Consider the following 22020-nt stretch of genomic DNA (forward strand, 5'->3'; position numbering starts at 1 on the left):
TCTGCTGCATACGCAGTATACTGCAGTATACGACAGCGCTGATAAGACGGCCAGAGGTAACATACGTATGATGCACTCAATTCTAGACATTTAGAATCCAGAGTCCATGGCAAATATTATATGAAGCGCTTGTATCGTCTGATATTAAAAGAGCTTCCGTAAATCAATCTCGAAAATATCTCGTAAAAACAATCATATATTTTTTATATTTGTTTGTTTTCTCGTCTATTATTTACAATTTGTTCTTCTAACTAAAAAATTTACTATTTAAAATGATTAAAAAGAGAATAACCTTAAAAGAATGTATAATCATCACTCTTTTTTACGAAATACACAACTGGTCAATTTGAATCTTTATCATAATTAAATTCGTATCACATTCCCATAATTTTTGCTGTCAGAATATTATTATAATATTTTAAACAAATCTCAGAGATATATATATTCGGATTATTTTCTCATTCATTGAAAGCTCACTTATAGATTCGTCTATTTTATAAAATATAAGTCTATATCTCAGCGTCGCGTAATGCATAAAAAAAGAATTTCTATCTTTTTTAGGAGTAGTTAGAAATTATAATGTATATGTAATGTATACAAGACTAGTAAAACAAGCCGAACACTAAAAGAGCATTAATTAAACCGCCGAATTTTGCGCGACGAAAATGCAAATGTCGAACGGTCAGGAGAAAGGGGGAGAAGAAAGAAGACAATAACGAAACCCTCCTTGTCGCTTCACGTCATAATATCCAGTCGTCTAGACGCTAGACTTCTTTTGTTCATCCCAGGCGGGCTGATTTTCGGGAATTGTCGCGAGGGTTAAACCGCACAACGTGACACGGTAAATTTTATGAGAGGAGTGCGTGGGACGCAGGTGCACGAGGGAGTAAACCCCGTGTATTCCCGGTCGCGGGTTGTTGTTTTCCCGGTCGGGAACACGTTCGACACGTCGGTCATCAGAGACGACGAAACTCGTTCGTCTCGATGCACACGCGCGACCACCCGTTGCTACCGACTCCTCTCTCTTTCTCGATTCGATGGCGCTCTCGAACCAATTTGGTTTCGCTACCACACTCGTCTACTTCCTTCTGTCTACATTTTTATCTGTACGCTAAACCTTGACACTTTATAATTTTCAACGCTAATACCATTGATGTTTAAAGAACGCGGCGACGGTATCAGACATTGACATCGTAAACACTGCAAAATTTACGATTCTGCCGCGAGAACTAATTGCGCTATTGGCAAGTTTGAAATATTAATCTTTTAAAATTTTCAACACTTTAAATCGTTAAAAGCTCATTTAAGTTCGGAAAACTACTTTCAGAAAGCTAATATTACCATCCTAAATTCATGATACGGAATATTGTTATGTGTAACAATAACGTCATAATATGTTTGCACAAACGGTATGAGAATGGCGAACCATGCAAATTATTTTTTAATCTTTGAACGCGTGTTCTTTCTTGGAAGCGTAATCATGTTTCAAGAAGACTTTATAGATATCTTCGAGACACTACATATACATTACGGCCGCAGCATGAGAGTAAGAGACTGTATCTGGGTAAAATAGGAGTCAGAGTCCTCTGCCCCTGAAACACGGGACAGAAGGCACACGTGGCTTGGCTTACTATAGAACACTATACGATATGTATTTAAGACAGCCTACTCATTCGTTAAACGTTTAACTAAACTTAATCCCTTAATAGAAATTTAATACTGTAAGTGATTTTTTGGCTAGTAATTAATCACTTAAAAACACTATTAAAAGCACTGTTAATAGTGCTTTTAATAGTGCTTTTAAATGATTAATCACTAGCCAAAAAATCACTTACAGTATTAAATTTCTATAAGGGATTGTTAAATATTTTCTCTAATAAACGTGATAAATGCCACCCGCAATTAAAATTAGAACAATAAATGTCACCTTGCGACTTACAGACAGAATAATCATTTTATGTCTGAACATACAATAGTCCTAATTCGACGTATTGATCCCAAGAAGTTAATAACACGATACAGTCATATAATGTGGAACAACGCGGATAAAAAGACATCTTTGTTAATTAAATCACTAATGTAATAAACTAATCACTAGACATCGGATTTTTTATATGCAGATTGGTGAAAAGAAACAATTAATAACTAAGATTATGTTATTTATAATATCCAACATCTTTTATACTGCAACATATGTTAGGTATAAATATGTTGGAAATTATATAAATAACGTAATCTTAGTTATTAATTGGTCTTTTTCATCAATCTGCGTAAAAAATCCGATGTCCACTAATCACTAATGTAATAAAATTCTTTAATTAATAAATTACTGATTCTTAAAAAAAAGTTTTGTGGTAACTAATATTAAGTTTGAACATTTTCGAATAACAATAATCTTTTTGGTTTATCATGTGACGATTATGTAGCCATTATGTAAACCATATGACATTTGCTGTATACAGATTCTTGCAGAGATATGTGAATGGCCTTATACACACTGTTTATATGAACATATATGCTTGAGAACGAGTAATAAATTCTGCACTGTATGCTCGATATTAAGACCAATTTCACATTATGTCATATTTGCAGACACGCGCTTTCATGACACATGATGTCTACGCAGAGATTGAATGCCACAACAATGTCCTGTCACTGTAACCAACACGGTCATATTGTCGTCACACACATGTCATAATATCCAATGTCATGGAAATGCGCTTTGCTAGCTTACATGCAAAGCTTTAGCAACATCTCGCAACCGATTCCGGTTTTATTGATATTTTATCGTACAACTATGTCACGTAGAAGTGTAGGATGTTCTTAAAGATGCAACTATAGATGAGAATATATCTCACGAATCAAGTACACACATTTTCTCGTATATAAATGGCTGACGCATACATTTTACATGTGCATCTCCCTCCGCGCTTTGAAATACACAGATTCTCCGTAGATACGCTTCAGTTCGTAGAACGTGTATCGAGTTCAACGGCCACCCACGGAAAATGAGAGTCTATCGGATATATAAAGTGATCTCTCGTGATACGTTCGTAAAAACTATACTCGCGCGTGATATAAACAAGTACTTATATTTCTAGACTTAATAATATTTCGCAATCGAATGACTATATCGCTTGTGTTCTAGCTTTCACGTTTATATAATTAAAAACAGAAAATGATAAACCTCTATTTAATGAAAATTCAACCGATTATATATAGCAACTTTTATTCACGATAACAATTAATAAGTAGCGTGATAATTACAATTTAAAAGGCATAAGATTTTTTAATATTTTAATCAATGGATATCGACTACATCAGAATAATAAGAATCTGACGTAATCAAATTATGTATATTTCAATACGTTGAACTACAATACATTATAACACATGTAAATTTTCATTGAGAAAAATTAACGTCATATGATACTCAAGATGCTTGATTATAAATAATCAGCATTATTTTATTGGCTGTTTGCGTGTTGTATTAACATGGCAATAACAATCCATAACATTAAACTAGGGCATGCGATGACCTAATGCAACTGAACATAGTAGATATAGGAGTCATGTATCTTCATATCACCGAGTATAACGAGAGCTTATTGGACGAGCTCATGATATGAACGATATTAGCGACTTATTAATGTGCATGACATATTACGCAAATAAATTAATTCTAATGTAGTGGACGATATCAGTTTCTTCAAATTATACTTGTCGACGAGTCCTTGTCAGGCAGAAAGATTGAAGATAGCAATGTAATAGTAAACTTGATATTACCGATGACCAACATTTCTTGCGCCATTATATACTGTTCCTGTTTATCGAGAACAGAGGAAATGATTCTGATGAGTCTCACTTTCTCTTTCTTTTAAGCGGATGTGAACAAATATATATGTATTTTCGCACATGTATCTTTAAAAAATATGTTGGTTGCGTTATATAGCGATACAACTTTACTTTAGCCAAAAGTTTTCTCGATTTCTCATATAATAGGTACTATTCCCTGGAAGTTCTATCTATTCCAGGAAATTCGCATTTTCGTAGAATTTGATTATATGTTTCTGCAATTACGTTTTCTTTATAAAATTTAATTGAACGCTTCTTTGAATTACATCCGGACAATAATCAATTTAACAATGAAACTAATTTAAGTCTAATGGTTTTATTTATAATACTAAATATAACTCGAGATATAACTTCAAATAAAAATTTAATTATATTAAAATCCGTTTGAAATCATGATACTAAAGATATTGTTCATCCATTCGCGACTTTAAAGATCTACTTATATATCCCTCAATTCACGATATAGATATTAAAAAAAAATTTAGATTTTAAATTATAAAATATTTTTTAGACAAAATAAAAGATAATAGAAAAATGATTTTTTTACACTACAAATGCAAAAACAAGTTATTTAAATGTTAAATTAATAAATATAATTTGGATGCGATAATCATATATATAATTGATCAATAAAATATATAAAAATCTATACATGTATACTTGTATAGTATATATACACACATACCTACATATACAAAAACTTTCTTAAAAATAATTTTTTTTGCAATAATTGCAATACATAATTTTTACGATATAATTTTGTTTTTATCAATGTTTTTACTTTACAATTATATCATTTTTATATTCTGCCTTCAAAATGTACCGAATTGTTTGCTTTATAGTCTCGTGTGTTTGCTCGCTCGGTATATATTGATATACTGGGTAGGGCAATAACACGTTTTAATAAAATACACGGACGACCATGCATTACACATGTGACCGATTCCGCCGATTAAATAGTTGCAAATCCCTTCTGCGTGACGTTGAGCACATGCTCGCGAATTAAACGGAGCGTTAAAAGGTAAGCGAAAGTTCATGTGTTAAAGTTACAATATCGGATAAAGTATCGTTACTTTGTGTCGCTATCGATAGAAGAAAAACAAGCAAGAGCTTTTACTTTTAGAAAGAAGTATTGTAATCTTTAAATATCACATTATTCCAATTAACTTTTTTATAATGATGACATTAAATCGTATAACAGTTCGCGTATTCGCGTTCGTATATAAAATATACGGCTATCGGTTAATACAAAAAATTTATTCTTAAACTGTGAATAGTAATTTTATTTTAGTTTAATTTTGCAACAAGTGTAGGTAATTCTTTTATATTAAAAAAAAAAAAATATATATATATATATATACATATATACTTTATATATATGTATACTACGTTTACGCGAGCGTTACTTCTGTAGTAAACTTAACGATAATTCACTCGTTTACGCGGAATGAATTATCGTAAGTTACTACAGAAGTAACACGTAAACATATAGTATAGTATTAGCCCATTATTTTTATTTTTGTGTCATTACATAATTAGAATGTATTGTTTTCAGTGAAAAATATTTCGTAATACGTAGAAAAAAGCAATTTCCAGCTTGTTATATCGGAAATCTTAAGTTCTAAAATAATGCAAAAAAAGTTATTGTACATTGAATTTAAAGTTAATTTTTAACAAACAACGTATCAATATTGCTCTCTTTAAAAAAGTGCAATAATATATTGAAATAAAAAGTATATAATCTGAGAGAGACATTTAGTAATCAGGAAATTACGTACGGTTTATTTATAGAATAGCTGCACTGATAGTTGATATTAAATAGTTCACGAATGGAAGTTGTGATGTTCGGCATTCGTACGCGTGAGTCTCTGATCATAAGCATCCGGTAAATAATGATTATCGGAAATTTGAAAAAGCAGTCGTACACACGATCGCGTTCTTCCGACCTTCGCAATCCGTGTGCGAAACGCGTCAATATCGACGGTAACTTTGTACTTCGTATCCTCTCTCTTTCTATTAGCAGAAATAGCGAGCGTCGGATATCGCTGCGCAGTTGCATACCCGCTTTTTATGCGATAAGCATGAAATCTTCCGCGGGCTCGACTTTTCCGTCGAGGACGCGACGCGCTTGCAAGCAACACTTATTTTACGCGGACGATAAGATAGAAGACCTCCGCATAATAGCACTCACGCGGTACCGCAAACACAATATATCTTACCTAAAATACTATACAATTAGGGTTAATTAAGCGGACATTGTTTATGCAACTTATATCATAGTATACAAGTCGAATGTTTATCATGCTTTTACGGACTTCTAATACACTTTACGCCATTTTACTTTTGTCTTTCAAAATTGCTGTTCCCAAAAACTCATATACGTAATACAACGATGTATTTTTAAATTAACTGCTCTCTATATAGAATTCGATACATCACTATGATGCTCGAGATCATACAATTATAGTCCTCCAAATGTCAATTTCAAATTCGTTTTATATATCTTTTGTTTTTTTTAATTTAATCGCAATATAATTTTACTCGTTACTCATGCTATTTTCAATATGCTACTTTTAGAAAACAATGCTTGTCATATTTATTGTAATTTTTTAAATTTTTAGTCTTTTTTATAGAATAATAATTCAACAATAGCTAAAATTTTTTTTAATTAATATCTATGCAACATAGATGGATGCCGCAAAATATCCTTAATAAACGAATCATCGTAATTGGCCTACATGTGAGATTACTCGGCTCGCACTCTGGCCATTGCCCTACAACGTAGGTCATTTCATTGGCAGGAAACCTGCACCTGCGGCAGGTGCGTCTGCCACAGGGAAAAAAAATTCGGGCTGGTTGATTTGCAGATTTAAGTAGAGGATGCGAGGATCTGATACCCCGAAACAACCCTGCTTAAAATCAAATAAACGAAACAGCGAGAAATAATAAAATACTTATTACGCATTTAATGTATATATACGCAAATAAGAGATCTAACTCGCAAAAAATACCTTCAATATCACCGTAATTTACGATAATTAAGGTTCAAGAAAAAAGAAAGTAAGAAATAAAATAATTCAACTTGTAAGACATTTATCGTTGACGGCGAAAGCGATTAATCGATTAGCGTGAACATTAAAAACGATCGGATCGATGCCCTTGAACTTCTCGCTGTCGAGCAGGCCGACGAGATGCAATAACGTTCATTCACGTGAACAACGCGAGAATGCGGGATGATGTCAACAATGCACCCCTGCAATTTGCGGCGGCCCTCTCTCACACCTCTCCGGGAGCTAAGAATAACTATATCATCACCCGGTCAGGCATGGAGATGGACGTCAGTCGCGTGACCTAGTTTTAATCGGCGAACATTCTTCTACTAATTAACTATGTACGACCACTTTAGAAGTCGCTGGTGACGCCACGACGCCTGATAATATATGAACGATCCCCGCTTTATCGGAGGCGACGCGAAAAGCTCACGGAATGGAGAATATTAAATAATAACGAGAGAATCTGATAGTTCTCGGATGACATTTCATTCTAAAGTTCTTGTCGAAGTTTGGGTTTAACGAGCGATCCTTAAAGCGGAAGCGACGATAATAATCGATGAATTCGAGAACGAATGGGTACCGATTCGAACAATCGCGATCGACGAACCAAGATATTTCAAATTTTAATTCGTCTTTGGTCAAACATTTCCTAAAATCAAGTAATTAGTTTCGCGATCTACTATATTAATTAAATATAATTATATGTATACGTACGTACGTACATATACGTAACTATAATGTTGTAAGGTAACGGTGACATCGCGTGACAGTGCGAAATTATCGCCGGCAGACGTGTGTCAACAATGTGACAAGGATACACCCGACACACAATGCATTACAAAGAAGTGCGCGTTGTCGCCGTTGCAGCGCAGCGTGACCAACGTAATGATAGATTTATGCCTAGTCCGTAAATGCGCCGCGAGATGCGCGCGATCCTGTTTCTAATGAAGACTAATGGCAATCCCGTTGCGCAACCCGAACGGACATGTTCGTAAGAAATGTCTAATATCATGAATCCTGATTCTAAAATATCTGCTCTGCGCTCTCCCCGCGGTGATTCAGCATTCGCGATCGTTAATTATCGCTACTTGACGCGAAGAATTGCTACTCCGGTTTGAAGTTTGCCATTTGTAAAAGTCACGGACTACTAAACGCGCAAATCTAATAAGACGAAATTATGCATTCGATATACTGGGTGCCCGCTGGAAACTACTTCTTGTCTAATGTCACAACGCAATTTTTATTCATATTGAAGTCCATAACGTATCACAGCATTTCCTCTCATTTTCTTTTACCGTAAAACATCATAAACAGTTTTCTTTTAACATTCAACTATTTTTAGTTTTTAAATATTTTTAAATCTTTCTGATGAAATAAATAAATTATATTTTATCCTTTTCTTCAGTTAAAAGAAGAATTAAATATAAGAACAAAAGATAAAATTATAGATGGAGAAATGTTCTTTACGTCAATTGTCGTCATTACAAGTAAACGTCAATTTTACGTTGTCGTCATCACAAATAAATATGGAAATCTTTTATACCTCTGTCAAAGCGAACTGAAAATTCACCTAATTATTACTTATATTTCCTATTATTTATTTCAAAGAAATCAAGATAATTATAAAAATTTCTTATGTACTTTTACCCGTACTTTTATCTGGATGTTGACATTTAACAATTGCACTAAGTTTGCAATTTCCTAAGGTTAAGTAGAAAATATAAACATTTCCTTATAGCCCTTATAAGAAAAGAGAACTGTCTTAGCTTGAAACACAACCGGTCTTGGAAGTATTATAAATAGTCCTCTGCAAATATAGTATAAAAAGTCGAAGTAAAATTATTGCAGAAATTGATCTGCGCGGATGAAAATGGACACGCGGTAGACGTCCATGGTTCTGCGAAAAGTGGTTTGTGTTTAGAACGTGATGTATTACGATGTCATCGAAATAAATTAACTGGCGATAGTTCTCGCGTTGGATTTATGTGCGAGATCCGCGGCGGACTTTTCGATTGCATTAGAATCGGGAAATTAACGATATCATCAGTAATTCATTGTCAACGAACATTGTTGCACGCGCGTATTCGCCGTTCAGACCGGCATTAATAAAAATCAAAGTAGGTACACGCGTTGCGCACCGCGCGCTTGCCGCAATCGTTTCGTGATGATTCGTCACGGTCTGTTTTTGTACGGTAAATCCGACACGTCATGGCTCAACCTGGGCAAACCGATCAAGCCCGGTCGATAAAAAGTTTACCATGTTTCTCCTTTATTCAACGAACACATTTAGCCGAGAAAAACTCTCGCATAATTTCCGTATAAGACGAATGGTGTTTCATTTTTCTTCCTTGGCTTATAATTGATCGTGGCCGTTCCCATTAAGTCGCTTACTTAAACTTCCGTTCGCAAAATCGCAGGCCTAACTTTTTACTCGACCGAGCATTTCAAGCATCATCATTCTTTCTTACATATAATTAATTAATATAATATTTATACTATAAATTTACTACATTATAGATTATATTTTATTATTACATACAATCATATACTATAATGCAACAACGATGCGATTGAAAAGAATAAATATTTGCATGTGGTAATCTAGAAGTCAAGCTCGCGAAAATCTAGCACGCAAACGTCAAAAGGGGCAATGTCAAAAGGAACATAAAATCTCATAATAACTTCATGATCTCTAGGATACTACAAACTACAACTGGGATCGATTCGATGCAACGTCTAAAGTGCTATAGCTCGGATATCAATAGAACGCTATCGGATTACTTGCCAGAAGTTGTCTTAACTGGTCGTTAGTGATCGTTATTGAAATTCCAAGCAGCGTGTCATCCGAGCGTGTTGCCTTTTGCGTGCCATCCGCTCGGCGAGGAATCAAATCGGATCCAAAGGGCCGGACCGAGATTCTTCCTATAAATACGACGGAGCAGCGACTGCCGGCTATCTGGGTCAGGATAAACGAACAGTATTTTTCAGGCGTTTCTGTTTCGATGTACAATCGGCGTCAATAATGCCTTCCACCTGAAGTCAGTCGCGTTCGGGTCAGATAATAACTGAACGCATCGCGTCTATAATAGCTATTTGTGCATCATGACTGCTGGTTTAACCAACAGATTTACTACATTTTTAGTTGAACCAACAGTCATGATGCACAAATAGCTAGACGCAATGTGTTCGGTTATTATCTGACCCGAACGCGACTAACTTCAGGTGGAAGGCATTATTTACTGTTAAATTTACTGTTTCAACAATATTCCGCACACGGCTACCGCTGGCTCGAATGTGAAATGCCGCTCGCACTTGATATTGACTTGTTTTTATGACACCGCGTTTCAAACCCAGTAAACTCGCGCGCGTACAATAGGGTGAATTTCAATGGAAATTTCTATTGCAAACCATTATTAGTGTGGACCACAGGAAATTAATATTTAACACCACTGAAACGAACGCTACTAATATTGATATTAATATGTAACAGCGATCGCCATCGCGATCAAAAAACACTTTTAATTTTGAGAAATTCAATTGCAATATCGTTAGTACAATTGTTAAGGCTAAAAAAAATTGAGAACTTCGCGATGCAAATGAAATGACACGCGTATGAAACACATAATTACACATTCGTAATTTATACGAAAATGTAATATTGCGAATTGAATTTTAATAAAGCAGGTTTCAAAAGCTAAAGCAATTGCAATTCTCTATCAAATTGAATAGTATATACGTAATCAAATACTCCGTTATATATAAACCTCCAGCCAGTAACATTTAATCAATTTTCCATATTAGACAAACAACACTTAGAAAGGTCCAGCCAAATGAAAATCAAACAGTACAATGTAGCGCTAAATGTAGAACAGGAAGACACAGACCTCGGACAAAAGTGCCTTTCGAGCGGAAATTGGGGGATGATTTACGGTCGGCGCAATTATTAATGAGTTCTTAAACCAACGCCGCGGTGAACCGATTAATACCAAGCGGGACGGATATAGCGTGACATTTTAACGAAGACGATAAGCGGCGTTTATGTAATCTACGGTGAACGTGTGAAGAAAAACCCGGGGGATTGGTGTCGCACAAACGCGTGTGCAGGTCTGAAATGTCTGAATGCGAGGAAAGCGGGCCATTGTTCCCTCGGAGAATAGCGTTATCACGCAACGATTATTAGATCTCTATGTGCGGTTACGCGCGGATGAGCCGTTATAAAACCCACTGATCGATGATGACACGAGACGTCGTTGCGCGGCCGCCTGTCCATTAGTCACCATCGAATTTACGAGACGTCGAACTGCATTATTGCCGGCGCGGATCTCGCCTGACGTAGTTGCTCGCCGCTCGCCCGATTATGCCTGCATATTTTTCTATATCGTGCGGTAATGACTGCGGACTTTACCATAGCAATTTGAAACTACAATGTAGGCGCTTATCGTGCACGATAAACCACGCGATGGATGTTCTATAATGACATTCAACGATCGCGCCGGTATTCTTGAACGAAGGGTATGTGTACAAAAACGGTGCATTGTTACGCCGTACTTTAAACCCTCTTGATGAAAAGGACAACAAAGATGAATTTTTCTTGTGAAACATACTGTTCACAAAATACTTGAAAAAAAGTATATCAGCTTCAAAAAGTTGAAAAATGTGATCTAAATGAAAAATATTTACACTTGCGCATCATAGAGAGCTACTTACTTTCATACATAATAAATGAGCAAAACATATTTTTCACGAGATATACGCTTTCACAGGACAAACAACAGATTTAACCCTTAAATGCCACACCTCTCAAGAATCTCGTAAATGACATGAGGGGCTAAAAGATCCCAGCATGAAAAATGTCTCCTTACTCATTGATTTTTTGATCTTTAGTTATAAAAATTTTTTTCAATGTTGTTCAAGGCTTAGAAAAAAGAATAAAATGCTTATATTGTTAAAATTTCAATTTCAACATAGTATAAAAAATTAAGTAAACTGAGTACTGCTAAGTGTACAAAACGGGTAAGTCAATCACTCAACTATCATCAATGGGAGCATGAGCTCCATTTTTGGCAAGAACATTTGAAAACATTTCATTCTAAAGGGTCTGGGGTCCGCTGGACCCCACGGGGCATTTAAGGGTTAACAATTTTTTAGGCGAAAGAGTAGGAAAATGCTTACTTTTTTCTTTTTAAGAAGAGATAAAACATTAATAAACCAATTAAAACAATATTTAATAAGGCATATATTTGTACGCATTTTTCTCGTAGAACAATTTTAGCATAACTTTATTCATCACTATAAAATTTTTGAGAAATTAATAACAAACGTAAATAGAATATATAATTCGGTTAGTAACCGATAGTGATTGTGAGACACATTTTAGATGATTGTCAATGTAATGGGGGTGCTTAATAGAAGTACGTCTGGTATCGATCGGGCCGGAGCTTATTTCCAACGTCTCGAGTCCGTCGGATCGCCATCCGACCGTCTCGATTTAGACAAATACACTCGAGATTTTTCGATAAGTCCGTCGTTACGATTAATTTCCTAAAAATGCTGAGAATTAAATGCACATTTCAGGCCGATTTCTGAGGCGACGCCTACTATGCCCCCCACTGCCACTCAAAGTTCGTCAACTGATTGTGAATCGTCGACACTGTGCGTCAGGAGTGTCCCCATATCAAAAATATGCTGGGATCGTACCTTTAGTCAAACTGCCATTAAAACATTTTTCTTGTTAAATTATTTTTTTAATTATAATTAAATACTGCAGCTCTTATTATTAACATGTTATACATATTTTAATAATATAGTTAACAATAATTTATAATAATTAGAATTTTAACAATATAGCTTTTTGTATCATCCGTGAGGTACTATTGTTAATGTCTTTTTTTTTTAATGGTTTTTTCAGTAGGCATATTCCACTAAAAAATAATAAAAAAGATGATCAAATATATGGCTCGCAAAGGAAAGCAAAATTCTATATCGTATATGGTATTATATAAAAAAACAAATAAAGGACCAAAAGAAAGAAAAACAACCACTTTGCATTAAAAATGTTCTTTGAGCGATCCATTGTTATTCTCACTGACGCAAACTTAAAGTCTCTGAGGATATATAATCATTAGTAAAATTATGGAAACGATTCAGAAGATTAAATTAATATTTTTTTGCAAATTAGTTATTTCTCTTTTTTTTATTCCTCCTTTGTTTTTATACAATGTTTTTATGGAATTTTGCTTTCCTGTCGAGTGACATATTTCATCTTCATTATTTTTTAATGGAATAAGTCTACTGAAAAAACCACTTAAAAGAAAAGACATTAATAATAACATCTTACGGATGATGTGAAAAGCTATTATTAAAACTCTAATTATTACATTACTGCCCAACAACTATGTTATTAGAATGATATATATAATACATTAATAATAAAAATTTAGTGTTTAATTGCTGATAAAAAATAATTTGAGAAGAAAAATGTTTTAATGAAAATGGTTTAACGGAAGGTACGATCCCAGTATATTTCTGATATAGGGACGCTCCTGAGGCAAAACGTCACACGCACGATTGGCGAGCCGGCTGCTGAGCTTTGTGTGGGAGGATATAGTAGGCGTCGCCTTAAAATCAACCTAAAATGTGCATCTAATTTCCAGGCCCTAGCCCTAGTCCTAGAGTGACCTATAGAGCAAGGCACCGAAGAAGGTAATAAATTCCAAAGATTTGACTAACAACGACGGTCGGTCGACGGACCGCGTTCGCTCATATCCTACGGAATTATAATGAGCCTATCGTCGAGATATAAAAATACGAACAAAATGTGATTTTGCACTTAAAATTTGCTCACTGGCATGATGGTGGAAAGATGCGAGCTTTATCGGATCGACGATCGCGCTCCGTTGCTCCGAACCGTATATCGCGCAGTATAACCAATTTAGGGCATACGATTCGTCAGACAATCATAAATGTTAAATACATTTAACAAAGAATGCGCTCGGGGTCAAGATATGTGCAAAAACATTTGCATAATTCCGAGAAACAAGCATAATAAACATAAGTTTCTTATAAAATTAATTTTATTAAGATGTGATTTGTGTTTCTTTTCATGGAATTGCTATATTAATTGCGCCTTTTGCATACCGCAGCCGACAATAAATTTAACCATGTATAATATTACCTCAAATTCAAAAATTTAAAATCAAGAAAGAAGGAATAAGTAACTCTTTACTTATACATTTCTTAACGTTTTAATATATATTTTAATATTTAATACAAATTGCATAAAATTATTATTTTTTTTTGTATTATTTGTATTTGGGATCATTTATATTTATAAAATTTAAAATATATGTAAATGTTTAGAAATATGTAAATTTCATTCTACACATTGTCCGCATTTTCAAATCCGAGAGAGACATTTAAATGTCGCATCCTGCATAGATAATCGCACTGTTATACAGGATCAAGCCGGAGAGAGAAGCACTCCAAGACGTAAACATGGAAAGAGCTTCCTATCGGCTTCCAATCTCCAATCCAACCTTTTTACAATGTACAAATGCCTTACTATAGGATTGCTCAGTTTTCTCACGGTACGCGTTGTTTGTCGCGTTCGAGCTATAGCGTCTGTATCGTAATACGATTGTTGTCCTTGATGAACACTTTAAGATACGAAACGATATCGTTTCAGTTTATATATTTAAACTTCGTTGAAGCTAAACTTCGTCCGGGCAGTAATCTAATTGATCGAATCATTTGACGTTACGTATGTTTAATGTCCCGAAATTAATATTACGATTTTTCATGACGTCACACAACTGCATGCGATTGGCCGTACGATCGATCGGTCATGTGCGCACTGAATGGGTACCTATATGTCCGCCGTCTTCTAAATTATTACACGAACTACGTAGAGGGGAATATAATAGAGTAAAACTTTATCGAGGGCAAATAATTCTGCTAAAGAAATGCAGCAAAAGTTTACGACGCGCGACGTAACGGCACGGCTCATGGATATATATAGTAATTAATTTTCAATAGCTATAGTTATCTAACTACTGGGTTGAAGTTTAGTTTTATAAGTGGTTGGTTGAAACTCAACCTCTCGGTTCTTATCTACTCTTAATCGATTATCGCTGTATAAAACAGCTTTATAATAAAATTTTCAAGGGCAAAATAATCTAATATTTTCAAGATTCAAGATCAGATCGATATACAGATGTAACAACGATTAATGAAGAATCAACAATGAGGAAATCGTGCGTGAAAATATTCACGAGTTCGTTTTAAAAATTGCGTGCCTAAGAATTGACGTTGCGCGGATAAAAGGCATCTGGTCCTCGCACAATAAGATTGACACGACAATCGTTTCTATGTTTAGCCCTACAATTTAGCTTATTGTCAGCGTAATTAACTTTAGGACCACGCGAATAGGTCGCCATTTCAGTTAATGGCATGGTAACGTATAAATATAGTTATGCGGTACAGTTTATTGAATATAGTTTTTAGGTTCAAGGCGCGCGTTCTGCCTGCTCGCGATTGAAGTTTAAATATACATTAGCATTGACCACGCTTAGTTAATTCTGATAAATTTAACAACGCTCGCTGCTGGAGGGCAATAGCCTGCACGCATATAAGTGCGCGCAGTAAGCGACTTTGACGGTTAACGAGGGTGAACGACACCAGCGGAACGAGATATGAAATCATATTACACGCACAATTACGAATTAGATATAGCATTCCACGGAGATTGGGCGTTCTTTACCGTTTCGGTAACAAATATCAATTTTTTATGAATTAATTAATATCAATATCAATATTTTGCTTAATATGTTATAAGAACAAGGCAGAATTGTTTTATGCTACGCTGGCACTGAAAACTATTTTTAGAAACACTCCCTTTTATCGAAATTATAAATAGAAATACATTCATTTTTATCTTTTTCAATTTGTACAATCTTTAGAAGTAGGTCAATAGCGAGCAATAGTTAAAAAAAAAACCTGTTTAAATTAAGAAATAAATACAAAATAAACTTTCAGCTTTCGCTATTCGGTTCTATTTGTATCAACTGTGTACACGGGCCTATTTTCTCTTCTTATCATTCTCAAATTAGTTTGTGTCCTGCTTTCACTTTTCCTCGAGTATTCCTTACACTGCCGCTCACAAAAACGTGTGACTGACTGCAAACTGTGGTGTGTACGACGCGTAAATGCACGCGAGTGTTGTTGAACTCGGGTCGTAAGCCCCGAATGCCTGTTGTGTGCGAATCGGTCATTTCCCGCTGAAATTTTCGACAGGAACGCGAGGAACGCTCGTTCGCGGTGGCACGCTAACGCCAAGTCAAATACCCCGATAAACGCCTTATCAGTAGGTTATCATAACCTGATAACAGGTGAGACAAAGGAACAAAAAAATAAAAATGGAACAGACGGCAAGTCGCGTGGTGACCTCTATCGTCGGCGCGTATATAGGTAATGAAAAATCCGGACAATTAACGTTCTGCTTTATCGGCGGGGCCGAGTCCCGGGTCAACGACCGCGGCGTTGAGGAGCGCCTGACCTATTTATCACGAATGTACGTATCCAGCTCGCGGCACACGTGTGCGTGGCTACGTGCGTTCCCCTCCCCTCCCTCTCGCCGACCATCATTTCTCCTGGCGGCGATCGTCGAGGCGAACCCCGATCCCCAATGGTTCACGTTCGATCTCGCGTTCGACGTTATACGTATTCCCGAAATCTACCGCCGTCCTCTCCTCGTCCGGATTCGCGCGATATTCCCTCGCTTCCTTCGCGAAATCGCCAGATCATCCTCGCGAAATTTCTCCTCTCGCGCGAAATCCAAACGCCTCGAGGGCCAGCCGCATATCGACATCGAATGTACGTGTCTACCGAAGGCGGCGATCGAATTTTGATCGGAATTTATCCGGAACCGGACGCGAGTCGCCTCCGGCGAACAGATTCGCGGCGCGAAAAACAATCGGCGCGACGTCGATTCGATTCGACCGTCCGGGTGGCAACGTTCCGGGTTCCGGACGATCGCCATCGCGCGACGCCGACGAGTTGAGGGCCTACCTCAACCCGCCTTTATCGGACAGGAATAACGAACAGATGCGGCCGGGTGATGAACGCGTTTTAGGGTCGTTAACACCGTGTCCTCCGAAAGATAAGGGCCGTCTCGTCTCGCGAGAGAGCGAGCGATGCGCTCTAGGTGTCAATGCCCTTTACGAATGACAGCGGGGGGTTGCGGGGGAAAACACACACATATACAAGCAGCTGAACGAGCCAGCGCGCTCACAATGCTCACATGACATCGCGTGACAACCAAGGGGAGCAAGGGGAGTTCGAGGGGGCTGAATCATGAGCGACGGCAACGACTCGTTATTGCGCGATTTGATAAAACCGCGGAGCGCGATGTGACCAACGGTGGACGGCGGAAGGGAAGGAACGAGTGGGAGTGAGCGAGGAGAGCTGGCTCGTTACGTAGCAGTGAGAGACTGAAATATATGTTTGACAAAGAGAGAGAGAGATGCGTACCTGCCACTTTGTATCGGAGGGACTGGCGATTCGGGCGATTGAATCACGCGACGATTATTTTTATCCAGACAACGGACAGATATCCCGGCTCGGCCGCGGCTCGGGCGACTCCTTTCGTCACGAAACACTGCACATGCTGTCACACTACGGCGCGGCGCGCGCTCATCGCGCGTTAAAACTCGTCCCCCGTCCCGGTTCTATCGAGCGGCTCGGCGCGGCTCGGCTCGGCTCGGCGCGACGCGGCGCCCCACGGTGTACGTTACGCAGCGTGTCCACGCAACGGGAGGGAAACGGTGTGTGTGCGTTCACGCGGTTCCGACCTCGCGCTCGACGCGGCGGCGCAATGCCGCCATGTTCCCTCCGTTGTCGCTGATCACCGACGGTTTCGGGTTTATGCCAGTCCGCCCGCTCGGCCGCGCTCGGCCGCGCTCGGCGCCTCCTCGCTGCTATCCCGCGGCTCCCCCCCCCCTCCCCGAGCATGATCCCCGCGATGGTTATACGCGCTACATACATAACGTATGTACACAGCGTACACTGACTACACTGTCAATCGCGAAACGCGTGGCGCCCGCAACTTCGGCGCCGTCCGCGCGCGACGAAACGTGAAATCGCGACGCGACGTCCGACGACCCGGGCGACGGAGGCGCGACGTCGACGTGCGCCGACGACACGGGCGTTTTAACGTGATCGCGCGTGCACGCTTTGAGACACGGGCACCCGCGATTCTTCGCCGAGATTCACTTTCGGGCACTTAAGAATCGCGAGAAAATGCGAAAGAGGCGCGAACGCGACTCCGCGATTTAATCCGTCCGCGATGCACGGTTCTTATACCTGCGATTTGAAATCTGCATCGAAGAATGACGTTGCGATTCTCGAGATATATCGAAACGGCGCGGCGACTTGACTCGCGGCATTTATTCAAATTGAGAATGGAATAAGGGAAATAATAAATATGAAAAATAATCGAAACAATATTAATTCTTTCTCTTTCCCTCCTAATTGATTTGTTGTAACATAATTTCCGAATTGTTGGAATATCATGACATATATATTTATTAAGAAAAATAAAAATTGAAACGTAATTGTGTGTTAAAATAATATTTTAAATTTTTTTAATGTTTCAGTCAATGACGTAAAGCAGAAATGATACGTAAGAATAAAAAATGTGTAAAAAGTAAATTCTCAATGCAAACGACTTATTTTGTTTCTAATTTTTATAATTGTACCGACATTTATCGCGAATATTGATGAGATAATAGTTGCCAAATAATATCATGTTTTTCCTAAAAATAAACGTTCTTTTATGCATGAGGATATTCCTTTCTTTTAAATATAATTCTATTTCTCTCGAATCTATTTTTCGACTTATTTCTTTCTCGTTCTAGCTGCAATATTTGCTGAGAGGGCGATAATGTACAACGAATTTTTTAAAGTGCGGAAATTTTTGTAAGCGAGACTAGATTTTTTAATATTTTCATGAATCTTCCAATTTTTATCACACTTTTATACCTAAATTACTATTTATTTTTTCTTAATATTCTTGCTTCTTTTTTATTTTTATTTTTTTATTTCTTGAATTTAGAAATTATACATATATATTTGTCAACAGGGCGGCGGTGTGGTCTAGTGGTAGAGCGCCAGACTCGTAATCTGAGAAACCAGGTTCGAGTCCACTACAGCCATGAATCATGGAAAAGTTTTTTTCCGAAAAAACCGCGCCCCTCCGTGCAGATGCGGAGAAAAACTGGGCTCCGTCTTTCGGAAGAGACGTTAAACCGTTGGTCCAAAGTAGGAAAGTAGGAAACAGTAAGGTAGTAGGATGAATTGGAGGTTAGGGTTGGGTACGTCCCTTCAAAACGCCCTTTAAGGCCCCTTGGGGTATATAAAGTAAAATTCTTTATCCTTTTTATATTTGTCAATTACTTTTTGTATTGCCTTTAGAAATCAATATATCAGCTGATTATTTTACTACTAACTATATATATTAAACATAATTTGTATTTTTTATTTCTTAAATTTAAAAGTTATATATATTAGTCAATTACTTTTTGTATTACCTATAGTAATTAATATCTCTTGATTATTTTACTACTAACTATATATTAGACATTATTTGTATTTTATATTTCTAAATTTAAATCAATACTTTGTTGTGATATCTGCACAAATGTCGTATAATCATCGACGATCGATCACGTTCAACTCGGCATTCTCCGGTTACCTATCTGGCTATCTGACAGAGACGAGAGTTTAACCACGTTTGCAGATTTTTATCATCTATGATCGACGAAAGGAACATAAAAATTTAATTCTCTCGTATTTGATTAACAATAGCTTTTAACTAAAACATTATTTTCACAATTTCAACTATACAGCACGATGTAGATATTAGAATAGGCATTACTTTTTATTTTGTGATACGGAAGAATATTTTATATAAATTACCTTTACTCAATTTATCATTTATTTCTTTTAAATGTGAAAACTAAATTATGCATGTTATTTATTAGTAATCATAGCAAGTACGACTAATATTGCATTACTAAAATAAATAATATGTCGAAAAGCTTTAATTATTTTATTTCGTGTTAAGTAAAATTTACAGATTTCTGCAATGTAAAGGAATTATTCTGTAAAGAAATTATTTTATTATATAATTATTAAAATTGTAATATTTGTCGTATAATTTTCAATTTTTATGTACGATAATATCTCATATTATTTTCTACATGTTCGATTGCTGAAATTGCAACTTGATCCTCACGAACATATTGCTCAAGTTAGTTAATAGATGACGCTACAAACATTTAAAATCGTTTAGATACTGCCGCACTTGAATCATCTAGAAAACAGAAACTCCATCAGGATATAATTGATTATAATACGTACATACTATATTATAAATATATACAATTTTTTACATTCTAAATTTTTTCACACATACATTCTTTTATACATTCTAGATTTTTTTTAGAAAAAAGTTTTGTTTTTCAAAAATTGTTTAAGATTATGATATATAAATAATTAATATACATTTGATTTATTCGTGCTACATATTTGCAGCAAAATGGATAATTTTTAATAAAATATTTAAAATATTGTTTTATTCTGACCAGAAATCTTTCGCGTTTAAAAACATATTTATTCGTGGAATTGTACTGTAAATACTCACTTTTATTTTTCTTTAGTAAAGCTAAAACAAATTGTACTTGATAATGCATATATAATATACATTTAACAATGATTTAATAATCAATACTCGAAAAATATATTAATATTTTTTTAATTACAACTTAGAAATAAAATGACAAAATAACTGACAATAAAAGATTCGTAGAATGACTCTGTACAAAGACACCGTTAAAGTAAATTGTTTATAGTGACAATCTTATGTGTAAAGGAATATCTTTAGGATAGATATCTAATAAGACACACAAGCTTTTCTCGTATTGCAAAAGGTAAGACGTTGATGTTTACTTCAAATAATATCGACTGTTTGAAATATTCCTATTTTAATAATTCAAATCTCTCTAACCTAACTTGTCTAACTACGAGATCTATAAACACGTGACGTAAGTGATATAAAAATTAATTTCTTTTTTACCATTGCGACGATCACGTTACGTCCACGTGGAAGAAGGGGAGAATGCTTAATTGCACAGGAATGCGAATAGAACGAATTTCGTAAGAAAATCCGCTTACTTTCATTTCTTCTCCGCGAAATCCCATCTCGCGGCATTCCCGAGGGAAACGCACGCGGAGAGGGACGCGGCGGCGGATTACCTCGTTCCTCGAGGATCACATAATTTCGCGATCACGACAGAGTCGCGATGATGACGACGACGTGAAGTCAGTTAAAAGCGGTTATTTTAGTATTAATGCATACTAGCATACTAATAAGTTTTTTCAATGGATTGTCGCGGAAAAATAATTCCTTTTTTTTCTTGTTTCGTTCAATCGGTCGTCACGCCGATGATTTTCCTCCTACATACGACTTCACCATTGGCCGCGGTCGCGGCAGGCCTCCGGCACGTGATATTGTGGCAATCTGATTAGAATTGTTAATGTTATTGCGACTGGAGACAAAAAATGGTGTAACGGCAATGGCTTCGCGCGTGTACGCACGCGGTGCATTCGCTCGCGCTCGCATTCGCCTCTATTTTCTCCCCTCGCGTCTCTCGCTGCCTCCCTTGCTGCAAATGGCGCGCAAATGGCAGTTTTCTATCGCGAATTTGCGTTAGTACGTCCACTCGTAACTTGATAGTACAAAAGCATAGAACTGACATTTCGCTTGTCTGACTCAATATTATTTAGATATTTTTAATTACCTTACTAAATTTCACAAACTTGCGTGGTTATCTTAAAAGCATTTCCTTCAATTCTTACGTTTCAAGATACAGTGACAATAATTTTTGTCAATTGTTTTATATTCTATAATTGTTTTATATTCTATATTGTGATTTTATCTCTAAATTTTTTTTATATAATCTTATTATTCTCAGTACTTAAAGAAGATGTTCTTTTTTTCAGTTTTGTTTGATCCACAATAATCACAATAGTGATTATCTCTTTATGAATCTGAAGA

The 22020-nt window shown here is 36.5% G+C and overlaps 1 protein-coding gene across 3 annotated transcripts in view; it reads right to left on the reverse strand.

Moving 5' to 3' along the window:
• The window catches only part of LOC139816842 (uncharacterized), a 91313-nt gene extending 73491 nt beyond the window's left edge, over window positions 1-17822 (reverse strand). The window contains exons 1-2 of one of the 3 annotated variants that reach the window (XM_071784610.1): window positions 17436-17822; window positions 9694-9860 (exon numbers count right to left, since the gene is read on the reverse strand). The gene's annotated coding sequence lies outside the window, so the exon portion shown is untranslated. Of the gene's footprint in view, window positions 1-9693; window positions 9865-17435 lie in introns of all 3 variants that reach the window. The other 2 variants (XM_071784609.1, XM_071784611.1) reach the window with 2 other exon arrangements.
• Window positions 17823-22020: the final 4198 nt, after the last annotated feature.

This window comes from Temnothorax longispinosus, chromosome 7, assembly GCF_030848805.1.
Source record: "Temnothorax longispinosus isolate EJ_2023e chromosome 7, Tlon_JGU_v1, whole genome shotgun sequence".
In the NCBI taxonomy this organism is placed as follows: domain Eukaryota; kingdom Metazoa; phylum Arthropoda; class Insecta; order Hymenoptera; family Formicidae; genus Temnothorax; species Temnothorax longispinosus.